This window comes from Saimiri boliviensis, chromosome 10 (assembly GCF_048565385.1).
Source record: "Saimiri boliviensis isolate mSaiBol1 chromosome 10, mSaiBol1.pri, whole genome shotgun sequence".
NCBI classification, from domain to species: domain Eukaryota; kingdom Metazoa; phylum Chordata; class Mammalia; order Primates; family Cebidae; genus Saimiri; species Saimiri boliviensis.
Window position 1 is genome coordinate 38,733,364 of NC_133458.1, and position 16,332 is coordinate 38,749,695.

The following is a 16,332-nucleotide window of genomic DNA, read 5'->3' on the forward strand; positions in this document are numbered from 1 at the left end:
GCGCGTGCGCCTGCGCGCACGGTCTGCGCCTGCCAAGAGGGCGCGCGCACGGCCGGACCTCCCACTTCCGGAGTCGCCCGTGGCGTCCTAGCCCGCCTCAGAAGCCGCGGGTTGTAAGCAGCAGGGCTTTGGTGCGGGGAGGCCTGGGCGAGGCTTACCTCTGTGGCCTAGCGCTGGTGTAGGGGTTCCTGCGAAAAGCGGAGAGGAGAGTTGCGCGTCCGGACTTGTCCGGGTCATTCCCAGCCCTCTCCCTAAAGAGATGAAACGGTTTGTTCTTCCATAGAAGAAAGGGTCAGGGCCCCAGGCTCCTCGGGGCTGGAGGAGCGGCCGCACGGCGCGGGCTAGAGACCAAGGATGGGAACCGCGCCCCGTGACAGATTTCGGGAAAATCCACCGGGGTGCCGCGTGCTAACGTGGCGAAAGTGCAGCACAGTGTTTTTGCTCAGCCTAGGAGTCAAAAAGGACCGGTAATAGGACGGCGAGGCGGGGGGCGGACGGGCCCAATGGGGCTGCGCCGGGGACGGATTCTGGGAGAGGCGCGCTCCCAACCCTGACTCCGGCCCCTGCGGAGCTGGTGGAGCCCTCGAGTCCTGAGAGGCATGCTCGGTCCTTCTAAGGCTCCTTCAGTCAGGGATACCAAAGCACCCGAGAGTACCCTCACAGAGGCCAGGCCAAGTGTGCCTGTCAGTCTTTCATGAATCAAATCTCTAAAAACAGCCCAAAGGAAGGCAGGTGAGGAGCGAGGTGGGAATGGAGGGACGGCACTCCTTTAGCTGGATCCTTGTCTTTTCCCAAGGCACCATTATAGGCCGCTTGATTGACCACTTTAAAGTGGTTTCACTAAATTTAAATAGCAATAGCAATAAAATACATATATAATTTTCACTAAATTTAAATAGCAATAGAAATATATATATCATTTCCTTTTCAGTAGACACATTTCTGGTGATCAGATATTAGCATATTGTGGAAAAGTATATAATAAGAAAAAACTCCCATATTCATTTCTGAATTAAAAGTATTTGTGATAAAGTCAACGTAGTTCTTTTAATAGACAATTTTTAAAGCAATTTTAGATTCACAGCAAAATTGGAAAGACGATAGAAAGATTTTCCATATCCTGCTTGGTCTCACATATGCATAGGCTACCCTATTATCACCCCACCAGAGTTGTACATTTGGTACAGTTGATTAACCTACATTGACACATCATTATCGCCCAAAAGTCCATAGTTCGCATTACGGTTCCTCTTGGTCTTGTACATTCTATGGGTTTGGACAAATATATAATGATATATACCCCTTTATTATAATGTCATATAGAATAGTTTCACTGCCCTAAAACTTACCTCTGCTTCAGCCTCTCATCTCTCCCTTTCCCCAAACACTGGCAACCACTGATCTTACTGTCTCTGAAATGTCATATACTGTAGTTGGAATCATACAGTATGTAGCCTTTCAGACTGGCGTCTTTCACTTAGTAATATGCATTTAAGCTTCCTCCATGTCTGTATTAGGCTGTTCTTGCACTGCTATAAAGAAATATCTGACACTGGGTTATTTTAAGAAAAGGGGTTTAATTGGCTCACAGTTGTGCAGGATTTACAGGAAGTCTACCAGCATCTTCTTCTGGGGAGGCCTCAGAAAGCTTCCAGTCACGGCAGAAGGCAAAAGGGGAGCAGGCATATGACATAGCAAAAGCAGGAGCAAAAGAGAGAGAGAGAGAGAAAGAAAGAGAGATAGAAGGAAGGTGCTGCACACTTTTAAATAACCAGATCTCATGAACTCACTCAGTCACCAGGACAGCACCAAGAGGATGGTGCTAAACCATTCATGAGAAATCCACCCCCATGATCTAATAACCTCCCACCAGGTCCCACCTCCAGTACTGGCGATTCCAATTCGACTGAGATTTGGGCAGGTACAAATATCCAAACTATATCACTAGTCATTTTTTCATGGCTTGAGAGCTTTTTGGTACTCAATAATATTCCATTATCTGGATGTGACACAGTTTAAGAATACACTCAAGCATCAGACATTTTAGTTGATTCCAAGTTTTGGCAATTGTGAATAAAGCTGCTATAGAAACCTGTGTGCATGAAATTACAAACCACCAACAATAGGCTACCTAATAAGCAGTGTTAGAATTTATAACATTTTGTGAAAACTGCAGAACTTTGAAATCTTAAAACCTATGTCAAAAGAGACAATGGGTTTTATTTGGGTTTCTACAGTAGTTTCAGTAATAAAGCTCAAGAGCAAATTCTTCTGTCACTTCACTATCTCACAAAATAGTAGTATATGTTATCTCATTAAATCCTCACAACAACTATTGTAAGTTAAGAAGAGCAGGTAAGATCTACCCCTGATAGAAGACATTGAGCCTAAAAGAAAGTACTTAACCAAGAAAATATAGCTACCTGTAAGACCCAGGACAAGAACTACTAATCTCTTTTGACTTTAGGACTATCTGTCATATCATGCCACCTCCAATTAAAGAGTTGTACCAACCTCAATTTAGGACTCCTCAGCCATAATTTTTCAATTAAATACTAATATAAAATTAATACAGCTCAAGTTTGAAGTTGATAGATATATACTAATTTTATATAATTATTAATACAGTTATGAGCTGCTATGTCTTTTATCAGAAGTATTGTGTAATATGGTTGCTACTTTATATTAATACCAGTATTAAAATAGTAATGTTATTTATCAGTGTTATTTCTTTTTTGATCCATGGTTTATTTAAAAGTATCTTAAAATGTAATTTTTAAATATTTGTGGATTTTCCAGAAATGCATGTTTTGCTGAATTCTAATTTCAATCTGTTGTGATCAGAGAACATGTACTGTTGCATTTCAACTCTTTTAAATGTATTAAAATTTAAAATTTTTTTTTTTTTTTTTGAGACGGAGTTTCGCTCTTGTTACCCAGGCTGGAGTGCAATGGCACGATCTTGGCTCACCGCAACCTCCGCCTCCTGGGCTCAGGCAATTCTCCTGCCTCAGCCTCCTGAGTAGCTGGGATTACAGGCACGTGCCACCATGCCCAGCTAATTTTTTGTATTTTTAGTAGAGACGGGGTTTCACCATGTTGACCAGGATGGTCTCGATCTCTCGACCTCGTGATCCACCCGCCTCGGCCTCCCAAAGTGTTGGGATTACAGGCTTGAGCCACCGCGCCCGGCTAAAATTTTTTTAACTTAGCAATCACCAAGTAATTTCTCAGGAAAAAATAAGAGACCCAAATGTACTTTTTCTCAAATACAACAATCTGGTTAAAAATTCTGATAGTAAATTTTCTCTTGTTCTGCTAACTAGAAAAGTAGGATTATGAAAGTTCTGACAATGAAAGAGCAATTTAAAAATCAATATGTAAATTTATTGGTTTCTTTTCTTTTTTTTGGACCGTGTCTCACTCTATCACCCAGGCTGGAGTACAGTGGTGTGATATCGGCTTACTACGATCTCTGCCACCTGGGTTCAAGCAATTCTCTTGCCTCAGCCTCCCAAGTAGCTAGGATTACAGGCACCTGCCACTGTGCCTGGCCAATTTTTGTATTTTTAGTAGAGATGAGGTTTTATCATCTTGGCCAAGCTGGTCTTGTACTTCTGACCTCGTAATCCACCCACCTTGGCCTCCCAAAGTGCTGGGATTACAGGCATGAGCCACCACGCCCAGTCTAGTTTCTCTTAAAATTAAAGAATTTTGGATTATTTAAGAAGTGATTTATGAAATTATGAAATAATATCTGAAGCAAAACTTTCTTTCATAATAGCTGAAGATTTTATCACTCCTCTCCAAATAAACAACTAGAAGAAAAGAAATCAGTAAGTACATAGACAATTTGAACACTACCAATCAACTTAACCTATTAGCATATATAGAACATTACACCTAATGCCTGAAGATTGTACATTCTTTTTATATATTCTGAAACATTCACTAAGGTAGACCATTGGACCATAAACAAATTTGAATACATTTAAAATATTTGAAATACAACAGTATATGTTCTCTGATCACAACAGATTGAAATTAGAATTCAGCAAGACATATATTTCTGGAAAATCCACAAATATTTAAAAATCATATTTTAAGATCCTTTTAAATAAGCCATGGATCAAAAAAGAAATCACAAAGGGAATTAGAAAACATTTTAAATGATTGATAGTTAAAGTATAACATACCAAAATGTGGGATGAAGCTAATTCAGTGATTAGAGAGAAATTCACACCTTTAAATACTTACATACAAACAAAGACAATGAATGACCTAAGCTTCCAACTTAAGCTTAAAAACGTAGAAGGATAAGAATAATAGAAATCAATGAAACATAAAATGTACATAAGGTAGAGAAAAATAAATAAAACCAAACATGGTTCTTTAAAAAGAGTAACTAAATTGATAAACCATATTCTAGCCCATATAAGAGACAGAGAAAGAGAGAACGCAAATGACCAATATCAGGAATGAAAGAGGAGATACCACATAGACATTTAAAAAATAATAAGATAATACTATGAAAAACTTAATGCTAACAATTTTAACAACTTAGCTAAAATGGATAAATTCTTTAAAATCTAAAATATACCAGAGCCAAGATGAGTAGAAATAGAAAATATGAATATCTATTAAATAATCATTTAAAAAAAATTTTTCTACCTCATGCCCTTTTCTTTATTATTTTTGATACTCTTGTTCTTCTGCCGGCGAGTTTGCCTGGAAGATGATACAACTTTAGTGCTTTTTGAGGATCTTTATTTTTAGTTTTCAATTAACAAATAATAATTATATATACTTATGGGGTACAATGTGATGTTTTGATGTATGTATTTATTTTGGAATGCTCAAATCAGACGAATTAACATATCTTCGATCTCAAATATTATTTATTTCTGATGAAAAATTTAAAATATTCTTTTAGCTATTTTGAAGTATAAAATACATTATTTTTAACTATGGTCATCATACTGTGTAAAAGATCACCAGAATTTATTTCTCCTGTTCAACTGAAACTTTGTACACTGACCAACATCTTCACTTTTTCTGCCTCCCAACCCCCATGAGCATGTGGTAACCACCATTCACTGTCTATGTCTGTGAGTTCTAATTTTTTAGATGCCACTTATATGTGATATCTTACGATACTTGTTCCTTTGTGCCTAGCTTATCTCACTTAGCAAATGTCACTAGCTTATTGCAAATGACAGTTTCCTGCTTTTTAAAGTCTGGATAGTATTTTGTTATGTATATATACCACATTTAGGAGAAACTTTTAGGTTCTAAAGTTCACTATGTTCAAGAAGCCCATATAGTACCATTATATAAGTAAAAAATAAGTATAATTCTTTTACTTAAGTAAATTATTTTAAGTACATATATACTTTAAAAATAAGTATATTATTTGTTTCCCTATAATTTTATTGAATTTGTTATAAAATGGATCTACTACTTTTACAAGTGAATTATTACTGATAACCATTAAATATGATACAATGATTTATTAATAATAAAAATGTCTATTTAAACTGGGACTGTAAACAAACAGAAGACAATATGAACAACAGAAATGTCAGGTTTAAAAAGAAAAAAAGACATGTAGGTTTAGACGTGTACACTAATACCAAATTATATTTTCAATTTACTCCTGTGGATTCTTATAGAAATTAAAAGTAATTCTTTACTGAAAATCACAAGCTATTTTACACATGATTATATTAACAGTCTGCCACTATCCTTTCCCTTTCAAGTTGAAAGGAATGATATATGTTAACTCCCATTAGAACAAAATACTTTTATTTCATCTGTTGGCTAATTGTCATGATTTACTAATTTTGTTACAACAAAGATACTTTATTAGCATTAGCCAGAAGATTTGCATTTGTGTCATAAATATACAAAGAGACCATCTCTGGACTCTACTCAAGTTTTAAGAGAAGTACAAAAATGTGTCACAAAAACAAAAATATAATACTACAATGAAAATGGTATCCCTTTAGATGTGGTGACTTGTGTAGTGCATGACCTGAACAACTGCGTGAGACTACCTTGAGTTTAATCTACATTTAGTGAAACTTCCTGAGTCAGGCATGTTGCTAGATGCCAGAAATGCATACATGAAATAGGTATATTTCTGATCTTCAACTTACCCTTACAGAACAGTTAGTTTTTATGGTTTTACAAAATTTTTTTCTAAGGAAAATACTAATTTCATTCACTTATTCATTCAACAAGTAATTATTAAGTATCTTTCAGGGGTACTAGATTATGCCCTAATATTGGGGAATAAAATGTATTTTCTTACCTAAATACACTTTTAAAATTACTTTATGTATTATATATGCTTCTACTTTGAGGGTAATATTTATGTTTCCTTACTTAAATCTTTATATTAAACTTTCAAGGCAGCTAGGTTTTGCTACAATATACTATAATAGACTAATCAGCAGATAGCTTTTTAAATAGTTTAAAAAATTAAATGTCAATTTAATGGATTGTTGTCATTCAAGTTTGTTTGTTTTTGTCCTTTGGCATAGGTCTTGTCATAATGCTTGATAAAGCATGATTATGGAAAGGGTTAGAAAAGTGACATCATATGATGCTAACTCTTTGAACCATCATGTTATAAGAGGTAGTCCAGACAGCTTTGTCACCTAAAGGAGATAATCTCAAGAGATTACCACTTAAAACAAGAATCACAAACCCTTTATTAGAAATCGAGTTCAGGGCTGGACGTGGTGGCTTACATCTGTAATCCCAGCACTTAAGGAGGCTGAGTCAGGTGGATCACCTGAGGTCAGAAGTTCAAGACCAGCCTGGCCAACATGATGAAACCCCATCTTTACTAAAAATACAAAAATTAGCTGGGCGTGGTGGTGCATGCCTGTAATCCCACCTACTCAGGAGGCTGAGGCAGGAGAATCGCTTGAACCCAGGAGGTGGAGGTTGCAGTGAGCTCAGATTACGCCATTGCACTTCAGCCTGGGTGACAAGAGGAAGACTTCGTCTCAAAAAAAGAAAAGAAAAGGAAAGAAATAGAGTTCAAGAGTATATGCTGTATTTCAAATACTCCTCACTGATCTTCCTCCCTTGAGAGATGAATCTGAAAACAGTTTATACTACACAATAAGGCTTACTTTCTGCAGTAGTTTCTGTTTTGTGAAAAGTGCTTTAAAAAATGACAAAAAGTGCTTTAAAAAATCATGTAAGTTTTGCTTACATGATATGAACAAATATTTATGCTGCTGGAGAAGGGGACAATGATCACATACTCTGGAAGTTTGAACATGTTGGTATGAGTTGTTATTTGCATCTCCAGATGATCCCACTCTGACACACTGCCTCCACCTCCTCAGTGGTTCCTCTTCAACTTAATTCATTGAGTATAACTTCCAAATAGTTCAGAATAGATAAATTCTTAACATGGAACTTTTTCATTTGTTCTTTCCAAGGGAGGTAGAAAGGGCCACTTTTGCAGGATTCAGTCAAAAGACAGAGTGGCTAGGACTAAATGAATTTATTAACATCTTCCCAAGAAGAAGAATAGGAAGAATAAGTAAGTACAATTGTCTCTTTCCCACACTTCTTCCCTGGCAGCTTGAAAGTTTTTGCAAGCGTCATTCTCTCGTACCTGTTTTCTGTTATCTGCTATCTTGCAAAATACAGTGCCTCTAGACCTTACAGTGAATGCTTTGTGCTATATTCAATGGTGTCTACCAAATCCCTTCCTTGGACTAAAGAATTAGAGAGCAAAATAAGTATGCTCTCTGACCCTACTGGAATAAACTCAGAAACTTCATATTTAAATTTGTCATTTTCCAATTGTTACCAGTTCTATTCATGATGGCATTTTCTGTTACTTTGATAGGGTCAGGTTAGGATTATGATAACTTGAATTCACTTTTAGGTATCAAATTTTCATAAATCACATTCTCCCTTGCATATGACGATATGCCAGGTGAGATACTTTAATGCATTAATTGCCTACCACAAGTATAATGACTATTCAGTCTGGAATATCGTTCAAGTATGTTACAAAGGGGTACTTTGTAGCAAAGCCTCAGAACATTATATTCTTAATGTTATTATATATTTGCCTATTAGTCTTTAAGCTGGTAGAATTTTATGATTCTTCTATTATCTTTTAAGTAAGTGAGTGGGGAGAGATGGAACTAATATTTATTCAGTGTTTTACTCTGGGTTAGATACCATATTATGTGCTGAGACTATCTTCTCTGCATAATGATCATGACTCCGCAAGGTTACCATGCTGTCATTTTCTTCTTTTTTACTGATTACAAAACTATGGTTCAGAGAAATTAATTGGCCCAAGATCCTACAGTTAAAAAAAACTGTTAAACCATAATTTAACTCCAAGGCTGCCAGGCTCCCAAACCCATTCTCTTTCCTCTCCCCATAGTATTTTTACAGCAATAGTATCAAAATGTTGGATCCAATAAGATCCACTTGAAGAAGTCAGATTTAGTTATGTTTTTACTCCAGTTGAAATTTATTTTTGAGAAGATTGATTAGGCTTAGAGTTTGTTCTCATATGTTTGATAGTTGATGTAATAATACTTTTCCTAATCAAGTGTTCAAAGGCAGATCTCAGTTAACTATGGCCTCAGGACCATAGATGAGTTAATTGCTTTCTTTATCTTCATGAAACTGACATAAGCAATACCTACTCTGGCAAGTCTGTTCTTCTAAAAATTACTTTACAATACATATGTTAAACAACACAATGTACAATGCAAATATACTATGCATATAGACTATGTTATACTAATTAGATTCAGGATCTATTTAGAGAGAGTTTCTCATTGGTTTCTCTACTTAGGAAAATAAGCCAAGGGTAAGGAGATTTACTGTAAATTTAAATTATATTAATTGTAGCCTTTATATCAGTTATGCCTAATAAAATGTTATTTTCTTGAATTAATTACTGCAGTAATAAAATGTTCCTGGTACCTCTCAGTTCTAAAATGAATATGCATATATATGTAATTATACATATTATCTAAAGATTATATAAACATATACAAATGTTATACTATATAATATAAATATATACATATATTACATAGAAACATGTTTATAAAGCTAATATATAAGTAATTTTATATAGAGATGTATATAGAAAGAGAGGACTATATATACATAAAGAGAGGTAACTGTTTCTTTATCTTCTCTTCATTACTGGTTCTACACTTCGACTGAACAAAATATTTGAAATAGTGGTTATCTTGTAAGATGAATTTAAATTCTCTTCCCCAGACCAATATTACAAAAGGATTTCCCTATACTTCCTAAATCTATTCATTAAGAGTATGGTAAAAATTCTTCATCCAAATCCCAGAAGGCATGCTTTTGTAAAATAATTTCAGAAGCAGTAGCTGTTGATAACCACACTCTAGAGCTCCCCAACCTCAGGAATTTTTATATTATAGTTATTTTTATACCCATTTTATATCTCCTGCATTATGGTAAGTTACTTGAGATCAGGAGTCATATTTGGAGATTTCCTGGAGTACCTAGAATAATGGCCAGCACATAAAAGGCATTAAAATGCAACATTACAATAATACAATCTCCATTATAAATACTAATTGCCTAGCAGTTAGTATTTTTGAATTTCTAAATGTGTGGCATACATTTGTGTTCCCTATTGATGTTTATGATGTATAAGTTCAATTGAGTTATGTCGAGGAACTATAAATAAGAAAGAAGAACACAGTATGTTCTCTGATGTCTTCTAATTGTAAGCTTATACAGGGAATTTTAGACTGTAATGTCTCATTTTTTAACCCAGGCCCATGTATCATTAAATATATCTTTCAAACCATATATATGGAGAGAGGTGTGTCAGATTTTATTTATTAATTTATCTATTTTTGCACCTCTCTCTCTCCCTTTGTCCAGTAATCTACAGCTGTCAGATAGTAGTCATAAGCATATTAAATGACATGATAATTTATTATAAAATTAAGCTATTAATATTGATTACAATAAGCATTTATAAATAATTTTAAAATGATACACATGAATTTAATTATAAATGTTTATGAAAAAGTTTCTGATATATATTTTCATAGACTTTATTATTCTTATCTTTTTCTTTTACTTCCTTGGCTTAAACTCATACCTAATTGATTTGTCCTGTCACACTCTGTCTCTACCACTTCTTATTCCTCTTTCTCACTTGCCTCTCTTTTTCTTTTTCTCTCTCTCTTTTTCTTTTTCTTTGGTAATTATTACAAACAAAATGTCCACGGAATCCATTTCTTCAGTGTCTAACTCTCTCAGTTCATCTCCCCTTTTTCATCTCTATTTGTCAGCGTGTTTATTTACAGCTTTCTACTTAGTAGCTATGTGTAAGTGTGGACACTCTCCCATTGTCCCCACAGTGTGTGCGTGCTAATTTTCTTATTTTTTTCTTTTTTCTTTTTCTGGGAAGGACCTGAGCTTACACAATCATTTTTATTTAGTTTTTTAAACAAACCAAAGCAACCTGTATCATTCGTAATTTCACTTATCTAAATGACATGCTACTAATTAAATTGAACTAATTTTTTGCAGAAAAGATCATTTGGATGGTATGGAACTGGTATTTCAATATATTAGATTTATTTCTAAAACTAAAATTTGTCAACAGTACTCTAAATGGTAATCTAATGAATACCCTATTCTATGTACAGTAAAAATAGGGGGAAGGAATGTAATCTTTTGTAAATTATGTACTTTTAATCTCACTTAATTCACACCCTAGCCTTATGAAAATGAGTTAGTAATAGACAGAACATGGAATTGATCTCCAGTATGTCTGACCCCAAGCCTGTGCTCTTTGAATTAAATCACATAGCAAAGATGAATATTATTATTATTTGGCCCAATTCGATACTCATTATTCTTAATATTTTCCCAGAATATACCAAAACCAAGTTTAACAAATTAACAGCTACCTCTCAGCCATATAGGAAAATAAGGTATTTGAAATCTGTCAGTTGAGTTATGTAACAATTTGAAATTTCAAATAATTTCTTATACTTTATTTTTTAAATTTTAGATTCAGGGGATACCATGTGCATGTTTATTACATGGGTATATTGTGTAAAGGAGGAGACTGGATTTCTAGTATACCCAACACTCATAAAGTGAACATTACCCAATAGGTAATTTTTCAACCCTGAGCCTCCTCTGATACTCCCCCCATTGTGGTCCCAAGTGTCTATTATTTCCATTTTTATGTCCATAGGTGTACCCATTTTTTAGCTCCCACTTGTAAGTGAGAACATGTGAGAGTTGATTTTCTATTTCCAAGTTAGTTCACTTAGGATAATGGCCTCTAGCTCCATCCATGTTGCTGCAAAGGACATGATTTACACAGATACTATATACGCACACACACACACACACACACACTATATATATATATATACACACACACATATATACACAGCATATACAATTTATATACAATAAATGTTGTGTATATTTACAATAAATGTTACATATATGTGTGTATGTATATATATGTGCATTTTCTTTACCAAATCAACCATTAATGGACACTTAGGTTGTTTCTATGACTTTGCTAATGTGAATAGTGCAGTGATAGGCATACACGTACAGGTGTCTTGTTTATAACTTCATATGCTTTATTTTTTTACTGTAGCAAATGAAAAATATAGCCTCATCAAACCAGAAAACTGAATCTTGCTTGAGGACAGTAATTAAAATTCTTCTTAAATCATAAAAGTCCAGGGCTTTCTTCAAAGATAAACTTTTCTTTTTTAAACAAGGATGTCCTTGCTATTTTTATATACCATCCCTTATCCCCATAATTATGTATCATCCTTAAAATATGGCAAGACTCTCAGGAAAAAATGGACATCCTTAGTAGCCTCTGTAAAATAATTTATTTTTAGGTATAATAACCTACAGCAATATATCTATAGTGTTAAGATTTATAAATCATTGTTAGAACTAAACAATTCATAAGTAAGCAATAAGGGAGGAAAAGAATTAGAAAGCAACCAAGAAAAACAGCTATAAAAATATGGAGATATTTTTCATATTCAATAAGGTAAAAAATTTATACAAAAAAGCATAAATATAAAGGATGGGTATATTGTAATATGCATGACACATATTAAATGTTTGAAATCACAAATTATGATTTATTTTCTTGACTAAACTGTTACCACAGAGTCATAAGAAAGAAAATAATTTTGATGATTTTTTCCATTAGACTATGCCGTATTAGATATGGCAGATGACCTTTCACTTTTTATAGTGCTCCAAAGAATGGTACACTTCCTGTTGCCTTTTGGAGACGTCACTGACTTTGGTATTCAGGGTTGTAAAATAATGATACAAAAATTCTCCCCCATTAAAACTTAGATGTCCTATTTACTTGATTTTTAGTCCCTTTCTTCAATTTCCTTATTTAAATATTAATCTCTACTGACCAACTATGGCTCTATTTTAAAAATTTAAGTCTAAAGCTTGAATAATCATAGCTCTATTATTATTGGATATTAGGACCTCCCCTCAATTTTTGCTCCTATGTGATATCAGAGATATTAGTATCTTCTTCGAGGGAAATAGGAAAATTATGTTAGTTTTAAAGGGGTTTTATATTTATTTATTATTTTAAATTAGTATTCAGAGTGCCCCATAATTCTGTACTCATAAGCATTTCTCATGTACAGTTTAAAATCTTTTTAAAGATTATTTAATAAGTCTTTTTAGAACAACTTGCTTTGGAGTTTGGGAGTTAAATCCTTTCATTAAATGTTTAAAAAGAATATATATTCTGATGTATTGGGATAGAATGTTCTATAAATGGCAACTAGGTCAAGATGGATGAAAGTACTGTTCATGTCTTCTATACCCCTACTGGCTTAAGGTTACAACTTTTAAAGACTGATAGGAAGGGACTCAATGCCAGAATCCCAAAGGATAAAGTAAGGTAAAGAAGTGTGTAGACAGACAGTATAGATCAGTGCTCCTCAAACTTTAATATGCATATGACTAACCTGGGGAATTTTATTAAAATTCATATCCTGCATTTTATATCAGAGATATTAAAAAAATCCTGTTTGGACATAGAAGTGTTTTCACCTGCCTCTGAGATACTTGCTTCTACACTATCACAATGGCAGGCATTGTTGGTTGTCCACCCCATCCCCATTCTTCCCTTTTTCCTAACAGCAACCCTTTTTATATTGGACTGGCAAAATGTCACTATAAAAGGAAAAAAATTCCTCACCTTCATAGCCTCCCTTGTAGTTAGGGTGACCATATGACAAAGATCTGGCCAATGGCATTCAATCAGTATATTTTGCCACTATAGTCTGCTGGTTATAGTTGGGAAAGCATTTGTTTTTCCCATATGATAATCTCACTTTCCTGTTTCCTCTTTCATTATTTTAATTAAATGGAAAATATGAGTCACCAAACACCACAGACAAATTGTGAGAGCAAAAGGATGGAAAACAAAAAATAGTGGCCTGGGTACTGGGTCATTTCTTTGAGCAGTCCCAGGTCTGAACTGCCTTTGTTTTTACTTTTTTGTTCTTTTCTCTTGGGATAAATATGCTCCTGCCTGTTAAAGCTACTACAAAGTTTCCAGTGCTTATAACCAAATACCATTCTAACTGATGTACTCACCAATGATAATCATAACTTCCTTTCATATGACACTTTATGGTTTCTAAAGTACTTTGCATACATTGTCTCATTTAATCTTCACAACCACCCAGGGAGAAGTCTAGGCATTTGTCTAATTTTTTACAGGTTAAAAATTTGAACATTTATAAGTTTACATTATTTGTACATTAAAGTGACACAGCAAAGATTAAAATCCAATCTCCTGTTTGAAGAATAAACCCACATTTCATCTCTGAGTCCCCTACCTTCCATACATCATATAATCAGAGGAGCAGACACGATAAAAAGGCAAGCAAGGAATAATTAAAAACCTAGACAAGAGTATTCTCACATTAAGGCATCAGAACTTGAGTCACCAGTGAAATGAATGCCACTAAAGCTATTCTGGACCTTATTCTAGAAGTACAGATGACCTTCTCGCCAGCTAAGATATCTCATTTAAATGCTTCTCTTTCCTTATCCCAGAAAAATCCAGAGGTTTGCAGAAATATTCCTTAGTGTGTTTTCAATTCACAGCCCTATGCATGAAGAAATGCATTGGCTGCTGCATGAAATACCACTACTAGGCTTTGCTTGTTTAATAAAACAAACTCCATCAGGAGCCTGAAGATAATTTACCATATTGGTGGAGTGGTGGCTACAAAAGGCTGATTGTCCACTACCCCATAACAATGGCAGGCCTGAAAATGCTAGAGGCCCATTCAGAGGGTTTGCTGACAGCCAGCTGTATTTGGAGACTCTGCAAAATGTGCACTGGGGAAATTTCAGCAATGCCTCCAGAATCAGAAACCCTGAGACAGAGTCCTAAGGATCGAAAATTCTTATTTGCAGAAGGACCTAAAAAGTCTTTGTGTCCTGAAGAAATCTGTGACCAGGAAATTTCATCAGTATAAAAGTGTTCTGAACAAGGGACAAACATCACTGCCCTAGGGGTAAGCTTTTAGATGTTACTGATTACATTTTCGGTACATATACACCATGGAATATTACGCAGCCATCAAAAACGATGAGTTCACATCCTTTGTAGGGACATGGATGAACCTGGAAACCATCATTCTCAGCAAACTGACACAAGAGCAGAAAATCAAACACCGCATGTTCTCACTCATAGGCAGGTGTTGAACAATGAGAACACATGGACACAGGGAAGGGAGCACTACACACTGGGGTCCATTGGGGGGAAATGGGGGAGGGACGGGAGGGAGGTGGGAAGAGATAGCATGGGGAGAAATGACAGATACAGGCGAGGGGACGGAAGGCAGAAAACCACACTGCCATGTGTGTACCTATGCAACAATCTTGCATGTTCTTCACATGTATCCCCAAACCTAAAATGCAATAAATAAATAAATAAATAAATAAATAAAAAGATGTTACTGATTACTTCATACTGCCATCAGAGTCAAAGAAAAAAAAGCATGAGTCCAACTGGACTCAAGCTTTTCCTGTGAAGACAATGCCTCAAAAAGACTGCTCTATGACTCCCACAGAGAACTTGAAATTAGTTTCCTAGGGAATATTTTATTTCCTAAAATATCTGAGTTTGCTAGAATATCTAATGCACTCAACTTATTAGGTGAGTGCAAAAATAATTGCAGTTTTTGCAATGTTGGAATTTGCCGTCTGATATTGAAATATATTCTGAAATGTGGTTGTTATACATCATTTTAGTGGGCATTTCTCACTTTATTTTTTTTGCTAATGACTTATTACTTGCTGTTTATGTTTATTTAGACTATGGAAATGATGTTAGACAAAAAGCAAAGTCGAATGATTTTCTTAATCAAATTCAAAATGAGTTGTAAAGCAACAGAGACAACTCACAACATCAACAATGCATTTGGCCCAGGAACTTCTAACAAACCTGCATTGGAGTGATGGTTCAAGAAGTTTTGCAAACGAGATGAGAGCCCGGAAGATGAGAAGCACAGAGGCTGGACATTGGAAATTGACTGCAACCACCTGAGAGAACTTATCAAAGCTGATCCTCTTAACAACTGTATTAAGAAGTTGCGGAAGAACTCAGTATCCACCATTCTATGGTCCTTTGGCACATGAAGGAAATTGGAAAGGTGAAAAAGCTCAGTAATTGTGTGTGCATCATGAGCTGAGTGAAAGTAAAAAGAAATATTGTTGATTTGAAGTGTTGTCTTATTATTTTTTTCACAACATGCTTTTAATTCATTTTTACTTTTAACATATATGCCAAATCTTCTCAGCTAAGTTGGCTATTTCCGGATATCTCAGTACATAAGTTCAATTAGCACGGACAATCTAAAAACCCTGAAATATTTTCTTTCAGATTTTTTAAAATTGCATTTTAGATTTGGGGGTACATGTGAAAAACATGAAAGATTGTTGCATAGGTACACACATGGCAGTGTAATTTGCTGCCTTCCTCCCCATTACCTATATCTGGCATTGCTCCCCATGCTATCTCTCCCCAGTTCCCCAACCCGCACTGTCCCTCCTCTATTTCTCCCGACAGACCCCAGCGTGTGATGCTCCCCTCACTGTGTCCATGTGTTCTCATTGTTCAACACCTATGAATGAGAATATGAGGTTTTTGATTTTCTGTTCTTGTGTCAGTTTGCTGAGAATGATGGTTTCCAGGTTCATCCATGTCCCTACAAAGGACATGAACGCATC

At 35.2% G+C, this 16,332-nt stretch overlaps 1 long non-coding RNA gene across 1 annotated transcript; it reads left to right on the plus strand.

Moving 5' to 3' along the window:
* The first annotated feature begins 84 nt into the window (after positions 1-84).
* Positions 85-15,962, plus strand: LOC141580050 (uncharacterized). The gene is made up of 3 exons (XR_012512044.1): positions 85-732; positions 7,461-7,564; positions 15,418-15,962. It is a non-coding gene; the product is annotated as an uncharacterized LOC141580050 (long non-coding RNA).
* Positions 15,963-16,332: the final 370 nt, after the last annotated feature.